At 42.3% G+C, this 13,890-nt stretch overlaps 3 protein-coding genes across 4 annotated transcripts in view; all 3 read left to right on the top strand.

The window, feature by feature from the left end:
- Positions 1-13,890, top strand: part of LOC135203804 (gastrula zinc finger protein xLCGF3.1-like) — a 124,415-nt gene that overhangs the window by 30,933 nt on the left and 79,592 nt on the right. The gene's annotated exons all lie outside the window — the stretch shown is intronic.
- The window catches only part of LOC135203478 (oocyte zinc finger protein XlCOF22-like), a 52,596-nt gene that overhangs the window by 10,917 nt on the left and 27,789 nt on the right, over positions 1-13,890 (top strand). The gene's annotated exons all lie outside the window — the stretch shown is intronic.
- LOC135203803 (gastrula zinc finger protein XlCGF17.1-like) overlaps positions 586-13,890 on the top strand; it is a 54,663-nt gene continuing 41,358 nt past the window's right edge. Inside the window, exon 1 of one of the 2 annotated variants that reach the window (XM_064233776.1) lies at positions 586-696. The gene's annotated coding sequence lies outside the window, so the exon portion shown is untranslated. The remainder of the gene's footprint in view (positions 697-13,890) is intronic. The other variant, XM_064233778.1, reaches the window with a different exon arrangement.

Raw genomic sequence — 13,890 nt, 5'->3', positions numbered from 1 at the left:
GGGCCCTTCATGAGAAAACAAAATTAATATAAATCTAATGACATAAAAGATAAAGGGGTTGTAGAGATTGGATAATGGGATGGATATACATACAGGAAGATTTTAAGTAATACAAAAGGCTCACTAGTAGTTCTTAAAAAAATGGGGCATATTGCAAGAAAATAAAAATTTTGGATGTGTAAATTCAGCTTAATTAACTTTTGACATTAAAAAAGAAGTAAAATCATGGATAGCAGTAACAAAATGTAAGCAAGAACTAGACTTAGATATAAAAATAAATTAGGGAAATTAGAAATGTAGAAGTAAAAAATGACAGGAAGATATTAGGGAGATGCATAAGTAGCAGGAAGGTAGACAAAAATTTTAGCCAAGATATGTAAAATGAATAGTAAACAGCAATGCACAAGGAGCTATTGACTCGTGTTTGCGAAGATGTAAATTTTTAACATTTTTATAATGGTCAGAGCACTGGAAGACTTTTAAAACTAAGAAACCTGCGGGGAAAAGAAGACAAGCAAACACTTTACATGCAAGTTGAGTGCGGGTTTGCAAAGGCAAATACCGCTGACTACTACTGCTAATTCCGAGTGACTACTACTACTACTACTATTGATGGGCGATACCACAAAGAAGCTTAAAAATATGTCTGTCTATCGTCGTTGAAGTTTTTATCGGGGTTATTATGACTGTTTAGAGGTAAGCAAACTTTTGGAGACAATGGAGTAATATTATTAAAGAATGAAAGTAGACCTTTACGTAGGTTGGCGTTGTTAATTGTAAAATACTACTAAGCTACCTAGCTATCGTATTTTGATTTAGGCGAGTCCAATTAAAATCCTGTAGCTAGTTTCTGGTGTGTTTCGGGCATTGATATTTGATTAAGTAAACCTAGATGCGTTTTAGATAACAGGTAGAACGTTGACTCCTATGACAGGTCAGGCTATGATGTACCTAGTATTCCTACAACCTGGAAGTGTTGCAGGCTTTAGGTAGCTAGCTACCTAAGTAGGTACCTATATATTACAGACCAGGGGGTGGGAGAAGGCTTTAAGTAAATGGGGTTTACTAAGCCTAAGAACACCTTATGTACCTAATGCAACTGAGGTTAGATAATTTTGAGAAATTTCCTGTACTATGGGGATAGTGCCATCAATGCACCTCAGCACTGCAGGCATTGCTGAGGGTTCTTTGCAGTGTCCCTATGGCCCTAAGCTGCAACCCCTTTCATTCCTTATACATAGGCTACCTCCATTCATATTCTTTCTTCCATCTTACCTAACATCCTTTTCTAACAATAGGGGGGAACACCGCAGTGGATCCATTGTTACTTCAAAATGTTTATTTTAATTCATGTCTATTACCCCTTTTTTGCAACCAAATTAACCCTGAAAAATTACAGATATTTCTAAAGTAGATATGAGCAGATGATGGCAAAATGTCATCGTTGCCAATTTAGTGGAGCTTCACACATACGCCAATGCATTTACAAACTGTTTCTATGAGTTCTAGTTTTCATAGTAATGCAATAGTGATAAAATTGCTCTAATATGTATATATACTTTAAATAGATATGCAAATTTCACCTGTTTTCCCTGTTTTGTGTAAGTCTTATACCCAGTTTGGAGGGTAAACACATACCAATTGGCAACACTGATAAACAATAGAAGACCGCGAGCAACGCTGTAGGTACTGTTCACAGCAAAACTGTTGATATTTGAGTCAGGAATCTAGTTACTTTTTCAGCAACGAATATTTTCAAATTAATAATCATGAATATGTAAAAAATTTATGCAATTCATGACCTTATACTGCTATTTAACTATTTATTTAAATAATTATCTAGTTCACGCTTCTTTCTACCGAAAAATCCTAGTTTCCTTGGATCTGGCAGGCGGTTGGTGTCATTGTTGATGATTGTTGTGAAGAAAGTGCCCTAGCGTCTATGGGTACAAGTGGTGTGTGGATTTAGCACATGGAATGGAAAGTTTATTGACAAGTGACTCCGCAAACATTGAGATGGCGTCAATCTTCTACACGTAAGGTGTTTTAAGTAAAAATTTTGAAAGCATCGTGGAGGTATGTGTGCACTGCGTATGGCTAGACTTTCATTAACCTCTGTTTAATCTAAATTTGGAGAAAATACTTACTTCAAAAGGAGAGTAGAGGTCTCGAGCTCTTGCTCTCACCATCAACAACTCGTGACTGGTGCCCATCTCCGGTGTCGGACGTGTTAAAGTACTTTTTCGGAGGGTGGATCCACACGCGTAAAAACTGGATCCGCTAGTCCAGTCGGTTGTTTCCCCAGGTTTCATAGTGCAACTGAGAGGTTTTCCTCCCGTTACATCTTTGTAACCTTTTACTCTCAATTTTTCTTTCAGCTCTGAATGACCTTATAGGTCCCAGCGCTAAGTTTTTGTCCTAAATTGTATATTCTATTCTGTTTGAGAAGTCCACCAAAATGATATGAGATATTCACTATCTTTTGTTAATGTTTTATGTCCATCTCTGAGGGCCTGGTACTGAACATGGTGTCCTGTGGAGCTTATTTGCTTTAAGAAAAACAAATGGTAAATATCTCACATTATTTTGGTGGTTCTCAAATTATCGCACCTGTACTACTGCCTAGTATATACTCTTTCTTATATTGTTTAATTAAAAATCTCATGAATAAATTATACTTGTATGGAGAGCTCTAGGCAGGAAGATCTAGTCATGGAATATGACTAGTGTTGCTCTTGGTGACACATGAAAATTCCCAGCTTAAATCTTGTATAATTTGTATAATAGCAAAGGAAAGAATGGCCCTGTAACCTTCCATAGTACAGCCTAACCTTCTCTGACAGTAGGATAGGTTGTTATGAAAAATGATATTGTTATGATACAATAAAGTTTGTTCATACTTACCTGGCAGATATATATATAGCTGTATTTTCTGAAGTCCGACAGAATTTTAAAAACTTCCGACACACGCAGTGGTCGGTCAGGTGGGGGTTAGTACCCATTCCCGCCGCTGGGAGGCGGGTATCAGGAACCATTCCCATTTTCTATTCATAATTTTTATTTCCACTGTCCCCTGAGGGGAGGTGGTGGGTGGGTACTTGATTATATATATCTGCCAGGTAAGTATGAACAAACTTTATTGTATCATAACAATATCATTTTGTTCATGAAACTTACCTGTCAGATATATATATAGCTGAATCCCACCTTTGGAGGTGGGAAGGGACAGAATAGAAGGATTTTGGGAAACAAATGCATGCAGATGATTTACATCTTGGTTCCACCTGTTAGCATAGCTGACTTCGTGATTACTGTCACCCAAGTCTGCTTCTGCTTTACTAGAGTTGCCAGCGAGGTAGAGACCTATAAAGCTGGTGCACTCCAGATGATCTGTCAACGGGGGCGTGACCACAATGTGACTAGACCATATTGACCATACCATGAGGGCTAAGAAGTAAAATAAATATATATATATATAAATATATATATCACCACCTGACCAACCTAGCCAAAGTTAAGGTGTGTTAACTAAGGTTTAAGAGTTAAGAAGTCGCCGTTGTCGGCGACTCAACAACTAAATTAAGAGCTCTTCCTAACCATTTTCTACAGGATAGGATGAGTGGTACTTCTTGCCCCCAAGATTGTGTCTGCAGACACGTATGGCCCTAGCGAGCAGCAGATCTCATATGCCATCTTCACATCTCGCAGGGAGTGTGAAGTGAACACAGAGTTTGCTTCGCTAAAACATGGTACTCAGGATGTTGCTGAGTGCCATGCTCTGTTGAAATGCTTCCGAGGCCGCGCCCTCACCTCGTGAGCATTCAGATAACAAGATTTCAATTCTTTGTGCAAACACAATGAAGGAGCATTTTTGAAAGAACTCCTTAACACTAAAGCCAGGGTGTTCTTCGAAATGGGCAAGTCTGGTCTTTTTCGGAACACTGCAGATTGCCCGAATGACTTCGACTTTCTTGAGTTTTATGTAGATAAAACTTGAGAGACCTGACAGGGCACAGGACTCTCTCTGGCTCCTGCCCACTAACTTGTGCCATCCTTGCTTCCAAGTCATCCTGGCCCAAGGACAAAACGGGTTTCCATTCTTAGGCCACAACGGAAGGCTTAGAGAGCACACCGCCTTGTGTTCTCTAAAGCCAAAACTTGTGACGATGGCTTAAAATTTCACTAACACTCTTTGTCGTATCTAGGGTGGTTAGAAGAAGGCCTTCCTGATCACATGCAAAAAGTTAACAGGTAGGAGAGGTTCGAATGCTTTGACATCAAGAACTTCAGACTATGTCTAAGTTCCATATTGAAAGCTTCGATCTGGACATGCACAGTCAGTACTAAAGTCAGGTGACCGACCAGTGACCAGTCAGACGAATCAAGGACAGCAAGGCTGTACCCTGAAGACCATAAGGCACTATTCTGCGCTGAAGGATGAGTGTCTGGACTGCCTGGGCGATTCAATCTAAGCAAACCTTGGGGGTGTATCAACGCAACCCAACGTCGTCAGCGAATCAACTCCTGAGGAACTCCTGACTCGAGCCTCTGGTGCCAGGAGAAAGGAGCGAGGAGCAAAAAGGCGATTCAGTCCCGAAGGAAGAATGCCTAACAGTCCAACCTGGTCTCATGTTACACGATCATCGGGGGTGTATAAACGCAACCGACTTCGTCAACAAGAAACTCAGGGCTACTAAATGTCGCCTGATCTCGCACGAGTGTCTGACTCTGAGAAAACAGGTGAGACAAAAAGTAGATGGTGAGCGAGTTTCGAGATTCCACAGAACTCAAAAATCGTGAAGGGCTTTGTTGTTTGACAGACGCAAATCTCTGAGCCCAAAGGCCGTCAACAACATATTTGCGTATTCTTTAATAGTTGTGACTGCCAGCTTATCCCATTCTTCAGACGGAAATGGAAGACGGTAATCTTATTCCTGTCAACATCTCGATAGTCTGAACGTAGTCAGACTCAGAGCGGAGAGGTTATAGGTACCTTTCGAGTTAGAGTAGACCGACTCTCTCGGAAAAGGTCCTTGGAAAGTGAACTAGGAAGTATGTGACCTCTGTGAAATCCAGGATCCTGAAGGCCAACATGGGGCGATCAGCGTCATTGTCGCTCCCTGTGACGTCATAAATCCTCTTATTACATTTCCTAAGCGATTGAAAAAGGGGAAAAGAGACTAAACATCCATCCCCGTTCAATATCATAGGATGGCGTTTAATGGTACGATCCCGGATCGAGAATAAGGGAGCAGAGAAGAAGAAGCCTCTTCGTCCTCAACATATCGAAGAGAAGAATGAAAGGGCGTCCCTAAAGTCTACCCAACTCTCAACTTACTTCTAAAGAAAGATTCCACTCGGAAGAGAATAGTTGCTGCCGTCGATCGAGACGATTCGTACGGACTTTTGCAATCCTGTAACGAACCTGTAGAGGATCGTTACATTCTACGCCTGTTGTTATAATAGGCTCTTTCTCGTAAACTCGAACAAGGACCGAGAGAAGATACTTCTTAAGATATGGAGAGCTGTGGAATATCAGAGTTGATCTGGACCACTGGTTCCAAAAACTCGTTTCGAGGACTGGAGGGACTACCGAATCGCTTTTACTTCTTTCAGATTAAGATCCAGGACATCTGAAACCCTATCCAGATGTCCGGCACCTTCTTTCTATCACCTCAGGTGATAGACGCACTGAGAGATGTTCAGAATCATTCCTAGATCTTGAATAATATTTCAGTTTCCCGGTAGGAAAAAACTGTGGTCTGAATTGCAGTCTATTCGGGGAAACAAACTTCTTCAGGAAGGAAATGGTCCCCAGCAAGCTCATCCATTCCTTCCCCGAGTATGCTTACTTCCCTAATAAGGCTGCGCTTTGCCTAAGCAGGAGAGCATATAAAAGTGCAATGTTGCGGTAGACTCGTAGTTCTATACCGTGCGGTAACGAGCACCGAAAGGATTAAGAGATAACTCTGTTGAACATAGTAAGGCAAACGAATGCAACGTTTATTCATTCACGTAAGAAATCCCCTCAATCTTAGGCTAAAGTCCGTGATTGTAGGACAGAGATACAGTTAGTCAGTCAATCCCGCAGGAGAGACGTAACCGCCAGCACAGAGATACGGTTAGTCAGTCAATCCCGCAGGAGAGAGAGACGTAAGCTACCGCGCATGACAGCGCACGATCTGTTACTGGCTCGGTTGGACTGGAGGACAGACAGCGTGACAGCAGCAGCCAGCAGCTTACGAACGTCGTCTTTTAACTTTATGTCTGGGTTGCCAGCTACCCTATTCTACGAAGAAATAGGTCCGTTATTTTTTGAGCAGAAAGACTCAAGCTGGTATATTTAAGCGAAACAGAAAACGCTAAATATATAGATGCGTTTGTGTCGTCAGAACACTACCATACAACGGTAAAAGATAAATCGGAAACTCCTGGAAGGCTGCAGGGAGTAACGATTAAATGTCCTTAAAATAAGACAATAGACCTCTCGGTTGCCATCCGAAGAGGTAACTACAGCAAGCGTGTATGACTTAAACCAACCAGTAGTAAAATAACGCAAGGCAAAATATTTTATTATATCACAATAAGGTTTGTTCATACTTACCTGGCAGACATATATATAGCTGAATTCGGAAATACAGCTACATACTATCTGACAGGCAAGTTTCATGAACAAAAACTTAAAGAATCGAAGCAGACAGCTCAAGCTTCTTATGTTATTGGACATAAGCGTTCATTGACATAGTCTACAAGTCTATTTCTTGTACGAGTCTGCGAATGACGAATGAGAGCTCTTCCGAATCTTGTCAATAAGAGCTTATTCGTTTACGCAATATCAAGTTAAAGAGATGTTTGTCAATGAGAACTAACCAATTTACGGGACAAAGAGATATTTTGTCAATGAGGGGATACCCACTTACTTGACAAAACGATAGTATATTGTCAATGGGGGAAAGTCACTGAATTGACAAAACGTAATCCAGGAAGTCGAGCATTTTATTTTTCCGATTCCCGTCTCAAACGAGGAAGGGGGCAAGAATCCTGTTAAGAGACAGGGCTTACGGCAGGTAGAACGACGATGTTCAATTCGGCAGCGTAGTCCCGACTAGAAACTGACAAAATCTATCATCTGAAAAACCCTTTCAGATGGGCTAAAAAGCTTGCAAAATTATCCTGGGAAGAGGAAGAAACTCTCCAACCAGCTTCCTCTCCCGTATCACAACTAATGCCTGCTAAAGCTTAAAATTTATTGGGCAGTATGTCAAAGGAAGTCCTGTCTTGCGCTTTCCTGAAGAGCGTCCTTTTGATGAATGCCTTTGCAAGAATCCTACTGAACGTCGCCGAGACGTCGAGCCTTTACATAAACCCGTAACTGCCTTATCGCAAAGTCTTGACTGCGGTAGAGAAAACGAGATCTTCCCTTGAGCTTTCCTTAACTCCATCCACCTTTGCGAAACGCAATATAATATTGACAGAGACCTCTTGAATTCACGAAACCCGAGGTCTTGCTGGGTTTCGAAGACGAAGTTGTCTGTTCACTTTAAGCTTCCTCCGAAGCACTGCTTACTTCACATTCTTGAGGCTCAAATCTTAAACAAGAGCTTGAAGAGTTCAACAGAAAACGTTCAGCCAGGAGACAAACCTGGTGTGCGCTGGCGCGCGCTCGGCGTCCATTTGCGAGGACGCTCGCGTCCTGGCGCAGCGCTCGGCGTTCCACTGGCGAGGACGCTCGGCGTCCACTGTCGGCGCGGGAGCCTGGCGTCCATCCGAGCGTCCCGTTCAAGCCGAGCGTCAAAAGAAGCGTGCAGAAAAGCGTCACGCTCCTGACAGGCGTCAAAACAAGCGAGAGAAACTGCCTTCTTTTCATATTTCTCGGTGGAAAGACGTACACGTGATCAGGCGACGTTCGCCTTCTTACTTCTCACTGAAACGCATAACGAGAGAGAGAGAGGGGACGTGAAGCGTCCTCTTCTATAAAGCTTCTATTTAGAGGGCGTGAGTCCTACCGAAGGGACGCCAGATCGATGTGGGTTCCCCGTAACCCTCCTTCGGCTTTCGACATGCCCTCTCCCTGGTCCTGGGAGTCCGACAGAGGTCCAGGCCTAGAGGCGTTATGGGGCGGATCTGACGCTTCACTCTTCTCTAAAGCTTCTTAGAGGGCGCGAGTCCTTCCGAGAGCTCCAACCCTTGCGCGGGGAGGACGCCTCGGAGGACGAGAAGCAATCCTTCAGGATTCGTGCACGTGCACGAACTTTGGCAGTCTGGGGATTTTCATCAGAAACTGCCGAAGGCACGCCAGATCGGTGGGGGTTCCTCGTAACCCTCCTGCGGCTTTCGACATGCCCTCTCCCTGTGGTCCTGGGAGTCCGACAGAGGTCTAGACCTAGAGGCGTTATAAGGCCGATCTGACGCACCCTCCACTACACAAGGGGCACTGTCACTGCACTTAGCCACTTCACTATTGCTCTCTAAAGCAAGCACTTTCGATTCTAAGTTACGAATCGAAAGAGTATAAGAGAAAGGGCAATAACCTCTACAGACACTGTTTTAGGGCCCGAAGGCAACATACAGGGTTATGAGTAACAATAATAGAAGTAGCACTCTTCACAACAATGAAGGAGAGCGATCACCTCTCGCAGACATATTCATAACCCGTAGGCCATACTATAGGGTTAGGCAAAATAAAGTCTACAGGAAGGTAGCAGGTTCACTACCCTGACTGTTGTTTACTGATTAATTGCGTACATACGAATCATACTTTTTCCTTACGGAATTAGACATGTTTACTGATTAATTGCGTACATACGAATCATACGTCTTCCTTACGGAATAGACAAGTCTCACACTCCTTACATGACAAATCTCAACAAAGAAGCAAGACCCATACCCCTCGTGCATACCAAGTGCGGATCTACCGAAGCTTTCGGTAGCCACACCCTATCTTTGCAGACAACCCCCTCTGAAACTAGCCTAACTAGATTCAGATATCTTATGCAAAAATGAATCAAATTCAAATCAATTTAAGATAGCGTATGCCTAGCCACAAATCCAAGTAAATAAATCAAAAGGACAATTAGGATACTTAGCGGCAATGAAGTTTCCAAAATCCTAAGACGGAGTACTGAAACAGGTGTTTTCAGCACCGGCGACAGAAAAATTATGAATAGAAATGGGAATGGTTCCTGATACCCGCCTCCCAGCGGCGGGAATGGGTACTAACCACCTGACCGACCACTGCGTGTGTCGGAAGTTTTTAAAATTCTGTCGGACTTCAGAAATACAGCTATATATATATCTGACAGTAAGTTTCATGAACAAACTGAAATTTATGTGACAGATTTCAAAACAATATAAATCTTTCTTGCTCTCTGGTGACACCTGAATTTCAGGTGTATCATCTTTTTCTATTCTCTCATATTTATTCAATTGATCACCTTTTCCAATAACTTGTCCCTCTCTGCAGGCTGATCTCCCTTTGGTCTGTTATTCCATCCATAAAGACTTTCAGCTGAAGATTTAAAGAAGGTAAAAAAGTCATGGTCTAGGTTACTTATAAATTGTCAGCATCAACAATTCTAGTGAGATTCACTTTGTAATAAGATTAAGTATGTATTCATTTCATCACAGACCCATTACGCACTTCTACTTAGCATATTTAGTAATAAGATTAAGTAACTTTTTATTACATTACAGACCCATTATACTTGTACTTAGCATATTTTTGCATCATGCTTGAATGCCTGACAGATCAGTTCACTTATAGAAGAGAAAGATGATAAGGTGATTCTGTTAGTTTGCTGCATACTCTTGTATATATTCCAGTAGGTCTCTAGTAATTAACTGTAATTTTTTGTTTGTCTGCTGACAGATTCAAGTTTTCCCAGAGATTCGTCAACCTTTGGAACGATTCATGATTACCTTGTGTAATAGCTATAAATAAGTTTTGTACATGGAACTTACCCAGCAGATATATACTTAGCTATAGACTCCGTCGCCACCGACAGAAATTCGAATTTCGCGGCACACGCTGCAGGTAGGTCAGGTGATCTACCGCCCCTGCGCTGGGTGGCAGGAATAGGAACGATTACCGTTCTAGAACCAGATTTTCTCTGTCGCGGTAGTGTCAACATACGTTGTTGCTACCTCCTGACTTGATTTTCGTTTTTTCATCGCCATCGACCTTCTGGGCTGTCTTTTGCAGGGAAGTACTGGGTCTTTGGTTTGGCATACGCTTTTATTAACTTTTTAATGAATTTGGCTTCGAAATTTCGAAGAATATATTACGTGAAACTACCGAATTTTCGGTAGACACTTATATTTTGCAATAAGGGAAATATTGATATTTTTTTTTTTTTCACTAATACGTGTATAAGTGTTAGAACTTGATGAAGGAAATATAAGATCTAACTTCCTACTTTAGGAAGTCAGAAAGCATATAACTAGATACGCTTCCTTTAGAAGCTTTAAGAGCTCTCGTACTAACGAGCAGTTAGAGTATTGACAATTCTAGTAGTTGTTGCATCCTCATCACCTTCTTACTCCACAGAATCTACAAATTCATATGTGCAAATTTGAAGATAAATGGATGGAGCTCAAAAGGCGAGCTCTAAAAAGGTAAGAAGTGAATATAGTGTTCCCAGTGCAGTGGAGGGTGCGTCTGATCGGCTCCGTAGCGCTTCCAGGCCTAGACCTCTTCCAAACTCCCAGACCCAGTGGAGGAGGAAAGTCGACAGCCGCAGGAAGGTTAGGGAGAACCCCCACCGGTCAGGCGTCCCCTCGGCAGGTTCTGTAGAACGTCCCAGACTGCCAAGGATAGCCATTGATAAGGCATCCTTAAAAAAGTGCGTCTCTTCATCTTACATCCGAAACGACGAAGAATGTATGTTTGGAGTGATCTAGCGCGTTCTCTGAAAACTAAGAGAACACTGAGCAAGAGCCAGCCGCTGCCATGAAGCCGCGTTCCAGCAAGCTAGCGTGAGGTACGTTCCTATAGCCAGCAGCGAGGCGCGTTCCAGCTAACAGACTAGCGCGAGCCGCGTTCCTCAACCAAACGCGAGCCGCGTTCTAGAAAATTTTTCTTGGCGCAAGGCGCCTTCAAAGAGACGAAGCGCCAGCCGGCGCAAATTGCGCCAGAAAAAACAGACGGCTAGAGCAAGGAGCCTTACAGTAGAGTGGCAATCAGAACGATCCTTCCATTGAACGTTTCCGGGCAAGAGGCTCTTTCTAAAAGGGGTCTAGTAGGCGCTCGGAACTGTCAGGGCGCACGGGACCTTCCACGCAAGCGGAACGTTCCAGGAGCGAGTCTCCTTTCTAGCGCGCGGAACATTCCAGGCGCGCGGAACATTCCAGGCGCTAGGTGCAAGGATCCAGGCGCCAGAATATCCTTTCTCTATCTGCCTCGGCAGGGAAAGAAGGTAGTAGAGTATCTGCTGTATGAGAATACGATACGGCAAATCATAAGCACATACCGTAGTTACTTCTTTGCTGAGCAACTCAATTACCAGTATCCTTCCAGGAATTTCCTAGGAAGGACTACGCTTAAAGGGATTGTTAAGACAACACCTACTTAGCTTCTAGATATATCGAAGTCTTGTTTCGCTTAGATATGCATTATAAGAACTTCCTGAAGTTCGATAATAATGTTATAAGATTCCTTTATTAAATGGAGTAGCTGGCAACTCTGGAAGAGTAAGGCCAGTCGGCTAACGAGACTGCTATCGCTTAGGCACCAACGCAGTACAAACAACAAGAAGCAGTATCATGTAGGTGTCGGTCATGAGTGGGCGGTAACATATGTCTCTCCTGCGGGATGGAATGAATAACCGTGTCTCTCCCCTACAATCGTGGTTTTAGCCTCGGATTGAGGGGATAGTTAAGCAAACATAAATAAAATATTGTCTGCCTTTTGCTAAGAAGCTTTCAATAAGAAAGATATTACATTTCAATGCTGTTTACCGTAGGTAACATTTTTAAAGGATTCTAACGCAGCGAAACTCTATATTGTATAATGCTCTCATGCTTACGAAAAGCATGGCTTATTAGAGTACATGCTTAGTGAGAAGATGAATGTAGTAGAGAATTCACTTTAAGACTACGGTATGGTCAAGTCTTATGCACATACCGAGGTTAACTACAGAATTCCTAGTATCCTTACAAAGGTTCCTAGATTAATGCTGTTTACCACAATGTGACAGTATTATAAAGGATTCTAATACGGCAGCGCGCGATATATATAATTCTCTCATCCTTTCGAGAAACGCACACAACCTTTTTAAATTCGGATATTGCTCAAGAGAAGTTGGGTGAGTCGGATGGGAAACATTCTCTTAGTGGCAGAAGTTGTTTCCCTGAATGGACTATACTACGTATATAAAAGTTTTTTCCCACTAAGAACGGAATTAACATGTGAAGGATGTCGGGTACCATAAAGGCATAGATGTTATGGCACATAACCTAAAAAGAACTAGAAGGAAGCGCCAGCCTGGCGCAAATTGTGCCAGAAGCACCATCCAAGATATTTTCTCGTTTTAGCGAGTTATTAACCTAAGAGTCCAGTAGCCTCTCGGACAGCAGGCTCGGTAACGGCAAGATTCGTTCCTGATTTCGTTACCCATTTAATCGAAAAGGGTCGCTTACAAGGAATGATGAAATGATTTATTTTAATCACTTAGGCCAATTCCACGACTCTCATATCGCAAAGAGCATCGAGAATCTCTTTTTTTCGCCCCGGTTCGCGTTAACAAAAGAGAACCTATTTGGGAACAGACACGGAACGTAACGATCCTTAAGAGGTTCGATGCAAGATTTTGCATGTCCGTGAGAACCTTCTCGATCGAAGATAATAACTGTTAACATATGTCTAACATTTATTGAAAAGAGTTGTGAGAACCTGCGGAAAGTCTTCTTCATAGATCTCTTTGTAAGGTAGAAGACGAACAGGCTTCCTTTAGACTGCTTCTTTTTCCTCGAACCAAGAGAGGTAGCAATATAAGACATCTTTAAATTTAAAGAAGGGGAATAAACTTTAGCCTTTTTCCCCTAGTTATAAATTCTTAACAGATATTAAGATAATTGGGCGTCAAAGGAAGAGAGGATGTATGCCTCATTTTGGCCTTAGAGAGGTTGGATTCACAGAAGTCACGTTCTTCTCACAGCATGTTTCGTAAGGCTTTTCCAAGAGTATCTGGATATTCTATCAGAATCTATTATAAATAGACCTATAAAACCTCTCCACTCTGAGTCTGTCCGCGTGCAGACTGACCAGAAGTGGACATGAATGAGAGGTTTTTTCAAGGTAAATGACAATAGTCATGGCTAAGACATAGAATTGCTGCAGATCGTGCTAGATGGAATGAGGAAACTGTCCTCTTCCGATACCTCTGTGAACCACATAGCGAGGTTTTTTCTTCACTTTCAGAGGGAAGAATCACCTATGTATATATCTGCTATCAAAGAACGCAGTAAAAGGCCATACTCTGTCTCTACAAAGGGAATTAGAGATAACAGAGGATTAAGATCTTCGGGATCTTATACGATACCGCAATACGACAAGAGTAGGATATCATGTACTTCGAATGGGATTTTTTTTTGTGGCCACAGATTCCGTGTTCCGACAAAATGGAACTGCTCCTCATCTAACTTCTTTGAGGAAGTTTATGAAGGAATTCTTTGTTTCTCTTAACCCTAAACGACCAAGAAGACAAGTGAATTTTTTGTGCATTGGAATCTCGCATCAGATTCAATGGAGACTCGGCAATGGGTTCTTGCCAGCATAGTATGTCTGGCAAAAGAAATAAATCCCTCTATTCCTGACGCAACGCTTTCAGAGAGAAGTTTAGTTTTGCCCAGGCAGGGTACTTACATTTTCATCTACAGAAGAAGAGATGGTTT

This window comes from Macrobrachium nipponense, chromosome 36 (genome assembly GCF_015104395.2).
Source record: "Macrobrachium nipponense isolate FS-2020 chromosome 36, ASM1510439v2, whole genome shotgun sequence".
Taxonomy (NCBI): Eukaryota; Metazoa; Arthropoda; class Malacostraca; order Decapoda; family Palaemonidae; genus Macrobrachium; species Macrobrachium nipponense.
The sequence above is the reverse complement of the archived record's forward strand: the minus strand, read 5'-3'. Positions and strand labels throughout refer to the sequence as shown.